The sequence below is a fragment of the Choloepus didactylus genome, chromosome 3, assembly GCF_015220235.1.
Source record: "Choloepus didactylus isolate mChoDid1 chromosome 3, mChoDid1.pri, whole genome shotgun sequence".
NCBI classification, from domain to species: Eukaryota; Metazoa; Chordata; class Mammalia; order Pilosa; family Megalonychidae; genus Choloepus; species Choloepus didactylus.
Genome location: NC_051309.1, coordinates 137,514,436 through 137,527,650, shown reverse-complemented (window position 1 = coordinate 137,527,650; position 13,215 = coordinate 137,514,436). Strand labels below are relative to the sequence as shown.

The 13,215-nt window shown below is 36.0% G+C and overlaps 1 pseudogene; it reads left to right on the top strand.

Annotated features, from left to right (window-relative positions):
* The first annotated feature begins 10,105 nt into the window (after positions 1-10,105).
* LOC119530452 lies at positions 10,106-12,780 on the top strand (annotated as a pseudogene).
* Positions 12,781-13,215: the final 435 nt, after the last annotated feature.

Here is a 13,215-nt window from a genome sequence, read left to right as displayed (position 1 = left end):
CTTGTGCTTCTTTCCAGAGGCTTGTATTTTTAAAGGAATAAATCTAAAAGTTAAGAGATCTTAAAAAAATAAACTTATGTAATTGATTACAAAACATGTCAATTATTTTCTGTGCAAATGCAGCTGGATCAGGCCCTTGGATCTACACTCATGGCCCTGTTAAGCAGACATCATCCACTCCTCACTTCCCCCCACCTCCTTCTCTGGGGAAGTCATGAACATCCTCTGGCCTTTAGCTACCCCCACCTCCTTTTCCATTCCTCAGCCAGTGGAAATGCTAGGTCGAATGAAAAAAAGCCAGGCCAGACTTTAAACTTAGAAATCAGAAACAAGCCCCAGATGCTTATAAAGGCAGGATTCCAGGTCCCCAACCCTCAGGGTGAATAAATACCACACTCAAACAATATAGATTTGTATTTCTCTTCTCTGATGCGAAGTGGGTGTTTCAGTTTGCTAAAGCTGCCAGAATGCAAAACACCAGAAATGGGTTGGCATTTTCAGTGGGGATTTATTAGGTTGCAAATTTGCAGTTCTAAGGCCATGAAAATGTCCAAATTAAGGCATCAAGGGGTAGATACCTTCTCAAAGAAAAGCCAATCCAGGTTTCATCTGTCACATGGGATGGCACATGGTGACATCTGCTGGGTTCTGGTCTCAAAATGGCTCACTCCGTTTCTGTGGATCCTTATCCTTCTCTGCTGGTTTCTGTGACTTTCTCCAAAAGTCTCTGGGCTTCTATTTTAGCTTCTCTCTTAGCTCCTCCTGGGGGCAAACTCTGGATTACTTATCTTAGCTTCTCTCTTAGCTTTTCTGAGCTCTCTCCATCAGCTGTCTTAAAAAACTCTAGCAAAGGATTAAGATCCCTTGAATTGGGTGGGTCACATCTGCATGGAAACAACCTAATCAAAATGTCCCACCCACGATAGGTCTGCCTGCACAAGACAGGATTAAAAGAACATAGTCTTTTATAGGGTACATAACAGATCCAAACTAGCACAGTGGGCCTGCAGAGCTGCCAGCCACCGACTGTGAGTGGTTTGGGCCACCCTGGGAGACTGACCATGATGGAATCTCTTCCCCTGCTCTTTGGGACACTTTGTTCTGTGTACGTAATAAAGAGAACATTTGCTGAAAGTTTCTATTGTGCTCTGAACCTGTGTTCCCACCATGCACTGTGTAACAACTTGGTCTCAATAACTTAACAGTTATTGCGAACTTCAGGACCCATTTAACTGCACTTGTTGGCCTGTACATTTATTTGCAAGTGTGAAAAAATATGTGGATATGATTACTGAAGATTAGGGTCTTCTCTTGTCTTTGTCACTTGCTAGCTATATGACCTTGAGCAACATGACACTCATCTACGTTTTTATTTTCTTCATTCATAAAATGAGAGAAACAGTAAGTAGGCTGATAAACTTCTGTATTAAATATGATGCCCTATGAAAACATATTGTAAACCATAGTAGCCTGCAGAAAAGAACATTATTATTTGAATTTTCTGTTACTACAAGGTACCCATTGCAGAATTCACCTTGGAAAAATGATCATACTTGGCTTAAACCGTGAAGATGAGGGAATGCTGCTAGGCAATGCCAGCAGGCTGCCTTCCAAAAGACCTCAGAGTCTCATTACCTTGGTAGATTTCCCTCACTTAAAATCTGGTCCTCAGCCTTTCCAGGCTCTGAAACCTAGTTGTCTATTTCTAAGGGGCTTAGTGATATTAAATAAGATCAAAGGACTGATTTTAAAAATCAAAGCCCTGATTTATTAATTTGCAATGAGGGGGCCAGGTACTTGAGTCCTCTGGCCAGAACATTCTGTCCCTACTGATGCTCCTTTTGGGAGGCCACACTGTATTCATTAACTTGCTTATTGAGAATGTTTCCAGAATAAGAAAAATTAGGCTTCAGAAAACTCATCCTAAACTGTATGATCATGATTCACTAGATATTTTTTCCATGGATGCAACCTGCCCCTTGACTATTCTCATCAGACTAACCCAGCTAAAGTCACCAGTGTCCAAGAAATGAATCATATGAGATTTTTAACCCTCGGAAAATCTGTGCACCCATTAGTATTGTCACTGAGGCCAATGAGAATGAGATCCATAACAGTGTCTTTGTGTCGCAGGCCCTCAGTTTAAAAACAACAAAAACATACTTTGTCTTTCTCTCTCTGTATTCATTTCATTTATAAAGAACTCAAGTAATAGAATTAAGACCCATCCTGAATGAGGTGGGTCACAACTTAACCGAAGTAGTATCACCAAAAGTTCCTGCATACAATGGGTTCACAGCCAGAGGAATGGCTTAGATTAGGAACATGTTTTTTTCTGGGGTACAAACAGCTTCAAACCATCACACTTTTACAAGAGAATGGAATTCAGACAAAGAATGAGAAAGCCATGGAAGCCAGAAGATGAAATCAATGAAACCCAGAAGAGAAGGAAGAGACCAGCAGATGCCGCCATGTGCCTTGCTGAGTTACAGAGGAGCCAAGGAGCACTGGCAGCCAGTCTTTGGAAAGAAAGTATTGCCTTACTGATACCTTGATTTGGACACTTTCCTACCCTCAAAACTGTGAGCCTATAAATCCCCATTGTGTAGCCCAACCCATTTAATGGTATTTGCTTTCAGCAGCCTAGGAATCTAAAACAAGTATCAAAATATTCTTGCTAATTTTCTAGCTATTTGCAATGAATAGTTATATCAAAGTTAAAATACTTCTCTATTTTGTTCTCAAATTTTACAAAAATAATTAGCCATCACAATGATCGCCATTTATGAAACAATTTTTCCTTTTGAAATTTAATATATGCATTTATACTTAGAATGACTAGTGAATTACAGTCTATAAAATACTTAATGATATTTGCCCATATTGGAAAATACATATTTAATTAATAACAATAAACCCAAATAACTTAATAAATACTGATATCCTTGACCTTGATTAGATATAACAATGATAGCAATTACTACTGATCATAAACAAGTTCAGGCATGTCAGAAATGACACTGAGGTAGGCACCCAGCTATTTGGCTTTTCAAGGGCCAATACCAAAACTTAAGCCAAATAGAAGTTTTTCCTAATTTTTTGTTTTTGTTTTTTTTTTGTTTTTTTGGTCAATTTTATTCACAAACCCAAAATTCAAAGAATCCTTAGAAGTATTCAAAAAGTTTCCATTATTACCAGTCTTATATATGTGCTTCTATCCATATATAAATTAATTTTCAAGTGATACTTAAAATTAAGTTATACATTTCAAATAATAATCAATTTTTACTTGGTTTGAATTCAGGATTCAAAAGAATCAAACTTTCTTAAATCAAAAGCAAATAATACATCTTTAAACCTGGGAATGGGTATTTTAACATGCTGATACAAATAAAACTAAGTATCTCAGAAAGGACAATTGTCAAATAGTGTGTTAGTAATAATTTTAGTTAGCACAATTTAAGTGTTTATGTCTGAAAGAATTATTTAATTGCCAATATTTAACCACCTAAGCATTTCTCTTCACTCCTGATTCCTTTTATTTAGAAACAGAACATCACTCTCAGGATAATTTGATAAATCTTGTGTCAGCAGTTTTCAGAAAGGTCTTCTGTTGTTACAAAAACTGGCAGAAACTAAGCAGACAAAGCCTTAGAATAATTGATATGGACAACAGCAGTAAGAATTTAGACTCCCAGTAGGCAAACCACCTGTACAAACAACACTTCTAACTTCAATTTAAGTTGCTGGCTTCCGAACACTCAATTATTTAGGGTGTTTAAAGGATTTCACTAATGGAAGAAATCTACAGGCCTGAATTCCAAAGGTGTTTTTGATCATTAAAGATTCGGTTTCAATAATAAGGGTTGTGATTGTTAGGTTGATGACAAATGTTTTTTCCCATCAGAAGTATAACCCTTTCGTTTTAACATATTAATGTGTTTGTATTCAGAATGTTTAAATGCTACATTGCCTTGAGATCTTTAAAGTCAGACATTTTCAGAGACAGAATATAAAAGACAAAAAATGACCATGCAGATATTTCCACATTCCAAGGCTGTCACTGCATTGCCATCCAGACAAAGTCTGTTCTGGATTCTTAAGAAATTAGTTTGGGTTAGAGGGGGTGAACTACTTGTACAAGTTTCTCTTTTAGCATTCTATGCATTGCATAGCTTGCCATGATAATGAACTGACATAGATTCCCCGATATTTTTAAAGAGACAACATATTTGCTTTGTTTTGCTTTGTCTTGTTTTGTCTGGGAGGGGTGGGATTTAAATTATTTTTAATAAACTTTTTTATTTTAGAACAGTTTTAGATTTACAAAATTTGTGAAGATAGTACAGAGAGTTCCCGTATACACTGTACCTACCTCCCTATTATTAACATTTTACATTTGTATGATACAAGTTTTACAACTAATGAGTCAATATTATTGAATAAGTATTGATGCTTATTTTAAACTATTTTGATTATTAATTAAAGTCCATAGCCTAGGTTTCCTTAGTTTTTGCCTAATGTCATTTTTCTATTCCAGAATCCATCCAGGATACCACATTACATTTACTCATCATGTATCTTTCAGTTCCTCTTGGCTGTGACATTTTCTTGGACTTTCTTTCATCTTGATAACTTGACAATTTTGAGGAACACTGATCAGTATTTTGAGGAATGTCCTTCAACTTGAGTTTGTCTGATTTTTTTTTCTTGATTGGACTTGGGTCAAGCATTTTGGGGAGGAAGACCACAAAAATAAAATATCATTTTCATCACATCATGTCAAGGGCATATACTTTCAATGTGATGTATCACTGCTTCTGTTAATCTTCATCACCTGGCTGAGGAAATATTTGCCCAGCTCTTCTGATTTATCTTATGGCTTCTTCCAAACTGTAGTCTTTATAAGGAAGTCACTATAAACAGTCCACACTTAAGAACTGGGGAGTTATGCTTTACCTCCTTGAGGGCAGAATATTTACACAAATTATTTGGAATTCATTTTTACTGGAAATTTATCTCTTCTCCAAAGTATATGTATTTATTTAGTCAATCTCTATTTATATCACCATGGACTCATGAATATTAATTTTATAATTTGGGTTGTAAGCTAATACTACTTTATTCGTTTCATTGCTGAAATTGCTCCAGTTTGGGAGTTCTTTTGGTTGGCTCCTGGACCCCTTTGCTATACTGTGTGTGTGTCTGCGTGTGTGTATGTGTGTGATTTAAGCACTTTCTTACTTTCTGGTACTAAAAGATGTTCCAGGATTATTTTATTTACTTCCTGCTCCAGCTCTAGGATCAACCATTTCTTCAAGAAGCCATGGTATTAGAAAACAAGATTGGGCACTAAGTGTGCTCACGGCTGCTGGGATACCATTGCTTCTAGGTCTTCTCAGTTAAGAGAGCAAGGATATATATGTGTAGTAACCTCTGTACATAACCAAATCTGAGTCTGTAAATATTTATACATGTAACTATCTATAGCATATTAAACTGAACTTGAGTTCATACTGATTAACAAATGGATCATTCTAGCCTCTTCCCTTTGCTTATCTGTACACTCCCACTTCAATAGAGAGAAGCCTCGACTCAACCATCCTTCATCCATTTACTTAGTTGTTGAATTTCTGTATTGATCCATAGTGGTTTCAGAATTGGTAATCTGTATAATTGTAGGAAACAAGTTTATTAACCAGAGTACAATGACTATGTACAGTTAGTTTCCTTTTGACTTTAGTCTCACAAACTCCACCCATTTCCAAAGTTTCTTAGGTCAGTAACAATTTTGAAGTTTTTCATATATTTGTAATACAGCAATTTTCTTTTGTACATTCTGCATTCCACCCTCGGATCTCCCAATAATAATAATAATTTAATAATGATATTAATTGTTAAATAAAATAATTTTATTTAATTTGCATACATTAAGGTTAACTCATTGTGTAGTAGAATTCTATGGGTTTTAGAAAATGTATAGTATAATATAGCTACCATTCCTGTATCATACAGAGTAATTTCATCATCCTAAAAAACCCCATGTGCTTCACCTATTCATTCTTCCCCTCCTTCTCCCAAATTCCTGGCTCCACTCATCTTTTTACCATTACTATAGTTTTGCCTTTTCTAAAGTGTTATATAATTGGAATCATGCACTTTGTAGCTTTTTCAGGCTGGCTTCTTCCATTTGGTAATATGCATTTAAGATTCATACATTTCTTTCCCTGACTTTATAGGGCATTTCTTCTTAATGCTGAATAATATTCCTTTTACAGATATAATACAGTTTGTTTATCCATTCACCAACTGAAGGACATCTTGGCCACTACCAGTTTTTGATTATTATGTATAATGCATGCAAATTCTTGAGTGAACATTCATATACAAATCGGTTAGGTAAACACCTAGGGGCAAGATTGCTGAATCATATGGTAAAGACTATGTTTAGCTTCGTTAGAAACTACCAGACTGTCTCCTGAAGTGGCTGTATCATTTTGCATTCCCACCAGCAATGAATGAGGATTCCTGTTGCTTCACATCGTTACCAGTATTTGCTATGGTCAATGTTTTGGATTTTAAGCCCTTCTAATAGATGTATGGTGATATCTCATTTTAATTTGCAATTTGCTGATGACAAATGATGGGCCTTTTTTCATACTCCTATTTCTCATCTCTATATCTTCTTTGGTGAGTGGTCTGTTCTGATCTTTTGCCTATTTTTAACTGTGCTGTTTTGTTGTTTTTGTTGATTTCCTCATGTTGGGTTTTAAGAGACCTTTGTATATTTTGAATACAAGTCCTTTATCAGATATATGTTTTGCAATATTTTCTTCCAGCTTGTTGCTTGTCTTTTCGATATCTTAGTGTCTTTTGCAGAGCAGAGATTTTAAGTCTAATGAAGTCATCCTATCAACCTTTTTTTTGCAAGGATTGTGCTTTTGGTATTGTATATAAAATATCACCAAAAGGAAAATATTATTTTAATAGCTGTGGTAATTAAATTGTGCCCCCCAATTTAGGCATGCTCTTAATCTGCATTTCTGTAGGAAATTACAATTACATTGTAAATAGGATCTCTTGAAGATGTGATTTTGGTAAAGGTATGGCCCAACTGAATGAGTCCTGGTGTAATCTGGATTACAGGAGTCCTTTATAAACAGAAGAAATTCAGACATAATAAGAGTAAACACAGAGAGGAGCCAGAAACTGGGAGTCAGCAGAAATCCAAAAGAGATAGGAGAGGACATGCCATGTGATTGGAGGCAGGGATGCAAGTGAAGGAACTCCAAGAATCATTGGCAGTCGGCACCCGAATGTTAGACTTTGAGGAGAAAACATTGCCTTGCTGATGATGCCTTGATTTTTTTACTTTTAGCCTCAAAATCAAGAGCCAATAGATTCCCATTTTTAAGTCAATCCATTGTGTGGTATTTGTCATGGAAGCTCAGGAAAATCAAGACAATAGCAGTGTGCATGCTTGCTTTTGAATATTTGATGCTTTGAAACAGTAACTTTCAAATCTATCTTTCCTCTCTGTTCTCTCTTTTCTCACTTTTTTTTAGTTCCTCTTTCTTCATTTCCCTCTTTCTCTCTCTGGCAAAAGTAGGCTAAAATACAAAAAAAAAATCTAATTAAGGTAACCTAGGAAATCTTACTATGGCTTTAATTTAGCCACCTTTTCTATGGATTTTTTACTAAACATTTTGTTAGAAATATTCTTTTGTAGTCTAGAGATCGTCTAAATGTCCATTCAGCTGATTAGTAGCAACATGTCTTTAGAAGTACTTAGAGGAGTGTGCCAATAAAGCACAATTGATTAAAATCAATATTTATCAAATGCCATAAATTATTAATAGAATAGGTACATGTTGTTATCTCATTAATTATTAAATATTGAATCAAACACAATTATGTTCTCAATGGATTTTATTTGTATGTATACAATAGATGTATTTATCTTGGTTCCTTCCCTCAGTCGAGGCTTTCAAGATTTAAGAAAGGCACATACAATGCAATTACTGAATTAAAAGAACTATATTACATAGACTATAACCAAGTTCAAGAAAATGAAGCAGAAGCTGTATGCAATGTAATGGTGGAAGGATGTAGAGAGCTGTGAGTGCTGAAGTATTAATGGAAGGTTTTATAAAGAAAACAGGGCTTGTGCTCTGCAGGAAGGATGGTTATAATACAGACAACCTGAGTCAAAGAGGAAAGGATGCTCCAAATGAAAGGAAAACATGAACAAAGGCATTGGTTTGGAGATGAATATGTCTTATTCGTTGCCAGTTATAACACAACTCTAATTAACCAAAGTCCAGGAAATAATGAGAAAAATTTGATTGGATATTTAAGCTATTTTTTTTAATCTTTTAACATCAAGCTTTTAAGTAAATTAGTAGATTACATGTGGTTATCTGGTTGGCTTATGTTTTTTGAATAGATGGTTGATGCAACAAAAATGGTGTTTGAGACAAATTTTGAGTGTTGAGACAGCTGTTTCAATATAGTTAGGCTCTGAAAACCTGTCAGCAAATGCCATTCCCTTTTCCCATTGTGATTGGTTCTTAGGTAGATATATGATCTAATTGGACCTAACAGAGGGAAATTTATGGTGTTAATTTAATGATAGTTGGAAGAGAAGCTCTCCCTTCCGAATAGTATGATGTACAGATGGGATATTTGGAATTTCTGCAGTTATTTCACTACCACAAAGGATAAGGCCTGCCAATAGAGTATGATAGCACCAAGAGGATCACAAAGAAACAGAGCCAGAAAGCTGATAAAAGGATACTTGGAATCTAGCCTACTCCTGAATTATGTTAATCGAGCCAATCAAGTCTTATTTGTGCCTTCTTCCAGGTGCTCAGACTTTTCTTTTTCTCATATGCCACATACAGTTTCACATTAGGAAGTCACTATTATCCAATACTCAAAATATATTTAGATGTTACCATTTGTCACATCTCCACCCTCTCTCCCTGATTCAAATCAACATCAGCTATCACTGAATTAATGTACAGTCCCCTTAGTGGTTTCCTTTTTTCCACCCCTGCTCCTTCATAGTCAAACACAAAGAAGATAGTGATCTTTGAAACCTAAGAATCAGATCTAACTACTTCTCTGCTCAGTATTTTCCAGTAGCTCCCTATGCCATATGGAATAAAATCCAACACCCAGACCTGCCAGGTCCTCCACAATACGGATGGAGCCTCACTACTGTTATAACATCTCTTACTACTCCTTGTGTTTTAGCGTTCTCTCAGACACAAAACACATTTCACTTGAAACACAGTTTACACAACATTTGAATGCCTTGTTCCTTCACTTATTTCATTCCCCTTATCAAAGAAGATTTGACTCTCATAGAAAACAGCATCCTCTTCCCACTAGCACCATATATATTTCTTTCATTGCCCAGCTTTTGTTTTTCTTCAAAGCCTTTCAATACCTGAGACATGTTTGTTTGATTTTCTATTTCCCTCCACTGCCACTACCACCATGTGAATGTAAGTTTCATAAAATCAGGGAGATTTTGCTATATTCATTGATGTAACACTAGAATCTGGAGCAGGGGAGGAAGTCCATTGTAGATGTTGATTATATGTTATTGAATTGTATTCAACTAGTCTTCAAGCCAATTAAAGTTGCTATTGCTGTTATTGCTTTTGAAACTAAAAGCAGTTTAATAATTGCTAATCCAGACAGTCTTTACTAAAATTTAGCAAAATATAACATATTCCAGATGGACAGAGTATATTGTAACTTATATGATAGTGCTTCAAGTTAAGCTTTTTGTATTTAATTTTCCCCATTAAAAAAGAGTACATATTACATAGCTAAGAAAAATGCAAATAATGGTTAATAGAGCAACAGAAATAATAGCATTGGGAAAGGAAAAACAGCTAAGAGTGAAACACTTCTCATCACAAAAATTTGGAGATTTTATATATAGAAAAAGTCTACCACACTACTCTGTAAAAAGTAAGGGATAGTTTATATTTTCAACTCAAAGAATAACAGTGGTGTGATTTGGGATAGATTAATTCTAAATAAAAGATGGGTACTGAAGGATCACATATTTATGGAATTCAAATCTTACATGACGAACACCATGCTTGGTACTTTACAAATATTATTTAATTTAATATTTTCATAAAAACTTCTTGGAAACTATTACAGTCATAATTTCACAGATTTAGAAACTGAGGTTCAGAAGGAAAACAATCTTGCCCCAGGGCCCACAACTGGTACTTGGCATTCAAATCTAAAGCTTCAAGCTTCCAAACGCATACAGTATCCATTCCATGCTGCTTCCAATAAATACATAAAGCTTTTTTTGTGTACAAAACATTGTTATAGTATTGTCTGCAAAACCCTTGTTTGGAAAATAGTTACCAAAGGATATTAAAATGCTTATAGTGAGTATCAATCTATCAAGTAAAATTTTAATTTTTTTATGGAAAAAACGTAGCTCAATGATCTTTTATAGATGAATACTGTTAACTCTGCTCTAATTACTTGCAAATTTAGGTAACTATGCACACAAGAGACTAATAATAGAGAATGATACTCACATATAAAACTACATTAGGAAGTACTAGGACCAGTTGTTGAAAATAAACAGATTATGTTAAAGGAGGGGGAGAGGAACAGAAAGGAAGAAAAAAAAACAGCAGTGATATTTAGAGTGAACAATGACTAAAATTTGACCATTCAGTCTGTTATATACTTCCATAAAAACTGCAACACCAAAGAAAATGGCTTCTTACTTGAAACCAGGGAAACAAAGGAAGAAATTTACCCAACATCAAGAAAACCTTTCTAAAACATGTTATAATAGGAAATTTACTGCCTGCTAAAAAGAAGAAAACTATATATAGGTCCAAAAATAGTAGTGGTGTTACTAATATCTAATGGTAACTTACCATTTTAGAGATAGGAATGTTAACAGTAGGTAAAATGTGTTAAATTTTTACTGGTTAATTACGATACAAAATAAAATCAGGACATGCTCCAGGATATGGTTTACTTGCATACCTGTCCCATCCACTACTGGGGCTGGAAGCTCCTGCCAGATTGGGTCTGAAACAAGGTGATGCTTTGAGCTTTGAGGCAAGTGAACACCCCAAATCTCTTTCTGCTAGCTGGCAAGTGTCAAACCCATAATTCTACTAAGTCCATTGGTAGTTCCTTGACGACCTGGATGCTGGGCTTTTACCACTGCAGCCCAGGGTGAGAACAGAACAAGCCAGGCACGGTCACCACTGCCACCATCCTTCTCTAAGGTATTATCATTCAAAGAACAAATGTTTATTGAAGAGACTCTTAGGTGCCAGGGTCTGCTTTAGAAGACCCTTCTGAGGGGTTCCATTTTGAAATTCTACATCTGCAACTTCAGCAATACATCTGCTTCTTGGAGGTTTTGAAACTGGACTTTTTGGGCACAAACTTGCCACTGGATTCACTCTAGAAGGATCAAGTACAGGAATAGCAATAACTGTAACTACTGGGTGAAAGCTGAGAATCTCAACCACTACATGACATCTGCAGCTACAATAGGTGTTTAGGCTTAAGATTCAGTAAGCCTGCAGGTCTGCAGCATCTTTTACTCTACCTGTTAATTCTACTTCAGCTGGTGGACACACTGACATCAACTCCAGCAGCTTCCAAGGGATTTACTCAAAGTCATTTGGGCAGAACAACAACCACTAGTTCAACTGCATCAGGAGCACTTTCTCTAGTGGGCACATAGCTGATACGAAAGACTCACTTTTACAAATTACGAGCCCCAAAATTGGACATAATGCTCTAGGCATAACTTTGGGAACTGCTGTGTCTCCTTAAACTGTGGTCAGTGAATGGCTTGGTGGTGTAGATTTTAGTAGCTCATCAGATGAAAAGAATGATAAACAGGAATTTGATTAGAGGATAGTAAAACACTGAAGAACGAAAATTATCGCATGTCATTTGGCACGATATTGAAAATCTCCAGAAATTTGTGAAAGAATAAAATCTGGTACAAGAAGAAATTAATGAAATGTCTTGTCTTCAAAAACACTGCTTAAAGTATGAGAAGATAAGAAGACTTTAAAGCAACTTCTGTGTTTGGCTGCCAGCAAGTAAGAGAAACATACTCTCAATATCAATGAATTGAAAATAGAATCTTCTCAGAATTAAATAATGCAGACATAGTTTTCAGAACCAGAAACCATGACCCAGACATCAGCATGAAAATAGAGCTCTTACAGACTACTTCAGAATCATGGCTCAGCAGTTTCAAGTACAGTTTCAGCCATACAGGCAGCAGGTTTGAAGATCTAGGAAACGACCTTGCCACTCAAGCAAAAAATTTCACATGTAACCCCTCAAGATTTGTCAGTGGCAGAAAATTTATCAAATATTTGTACCTTTGGCTGTACAAATTCAGTATATTACCAAAAATGTAAAGGTGTTCAAAGGACAAGACCCCTACGGAAAAAAAAAAAAAAAATGCTCTTAGGAAATGCTATAGATGTGCTTGAAGTCAGGGAAATGGAAGCCAAGAAGTAGAAGAACGCACCCAAAGTTGTTACCGGGCCCACTCCTTTCAGCAACGTGCCACAGGAAGCAGCTGTTGCCATCATCTTAACGCCTATTGAGTGTCTATGGCTGACAACAGGGCCACAATCATCTCTGGGGGTTAGTTTAGTGCTCTTTCATCTTAGGTATTGGCACTTACTTGCAATTAAGAGGCTTAGGTTCTTCAAACTTCAGAAGATTATGAACCAGCTCTAGTTTTAGAAATGACAACACTGAGGCATCCCGGTTTGAATTTGGAGCAGTAAATAAACCTTCAGCAATCTTGGAGCAAGCTTTGACAGCTCAAGGACATTTGCATTTAACTTCAGCTATGCTGGCTCCACAGTGCCCACTGTTTGGACATGAAGGGTGCCCAATCTTATCTCCACAAGTCTGGAACAGGAGGGCAGCTCCTGCAGTTGAAGAAACCTCCAGATGGAAATAAAACAAGAAAAAAGGTAAATGTATGCATTGATGTGTTACAACAGTTCATAGCAACATTGTTCATCCTATGCATCTGTTTTTCTAAAATAACTCCAGTAATTCAATTGGACCCCAGGACATTTATAAAGTTTTGATAATTTTTCCTGCTCTGGAATTTGAACTCTGTTCGTATTTGCTATAATGAACAACCTTTTTCTTGTGATTATA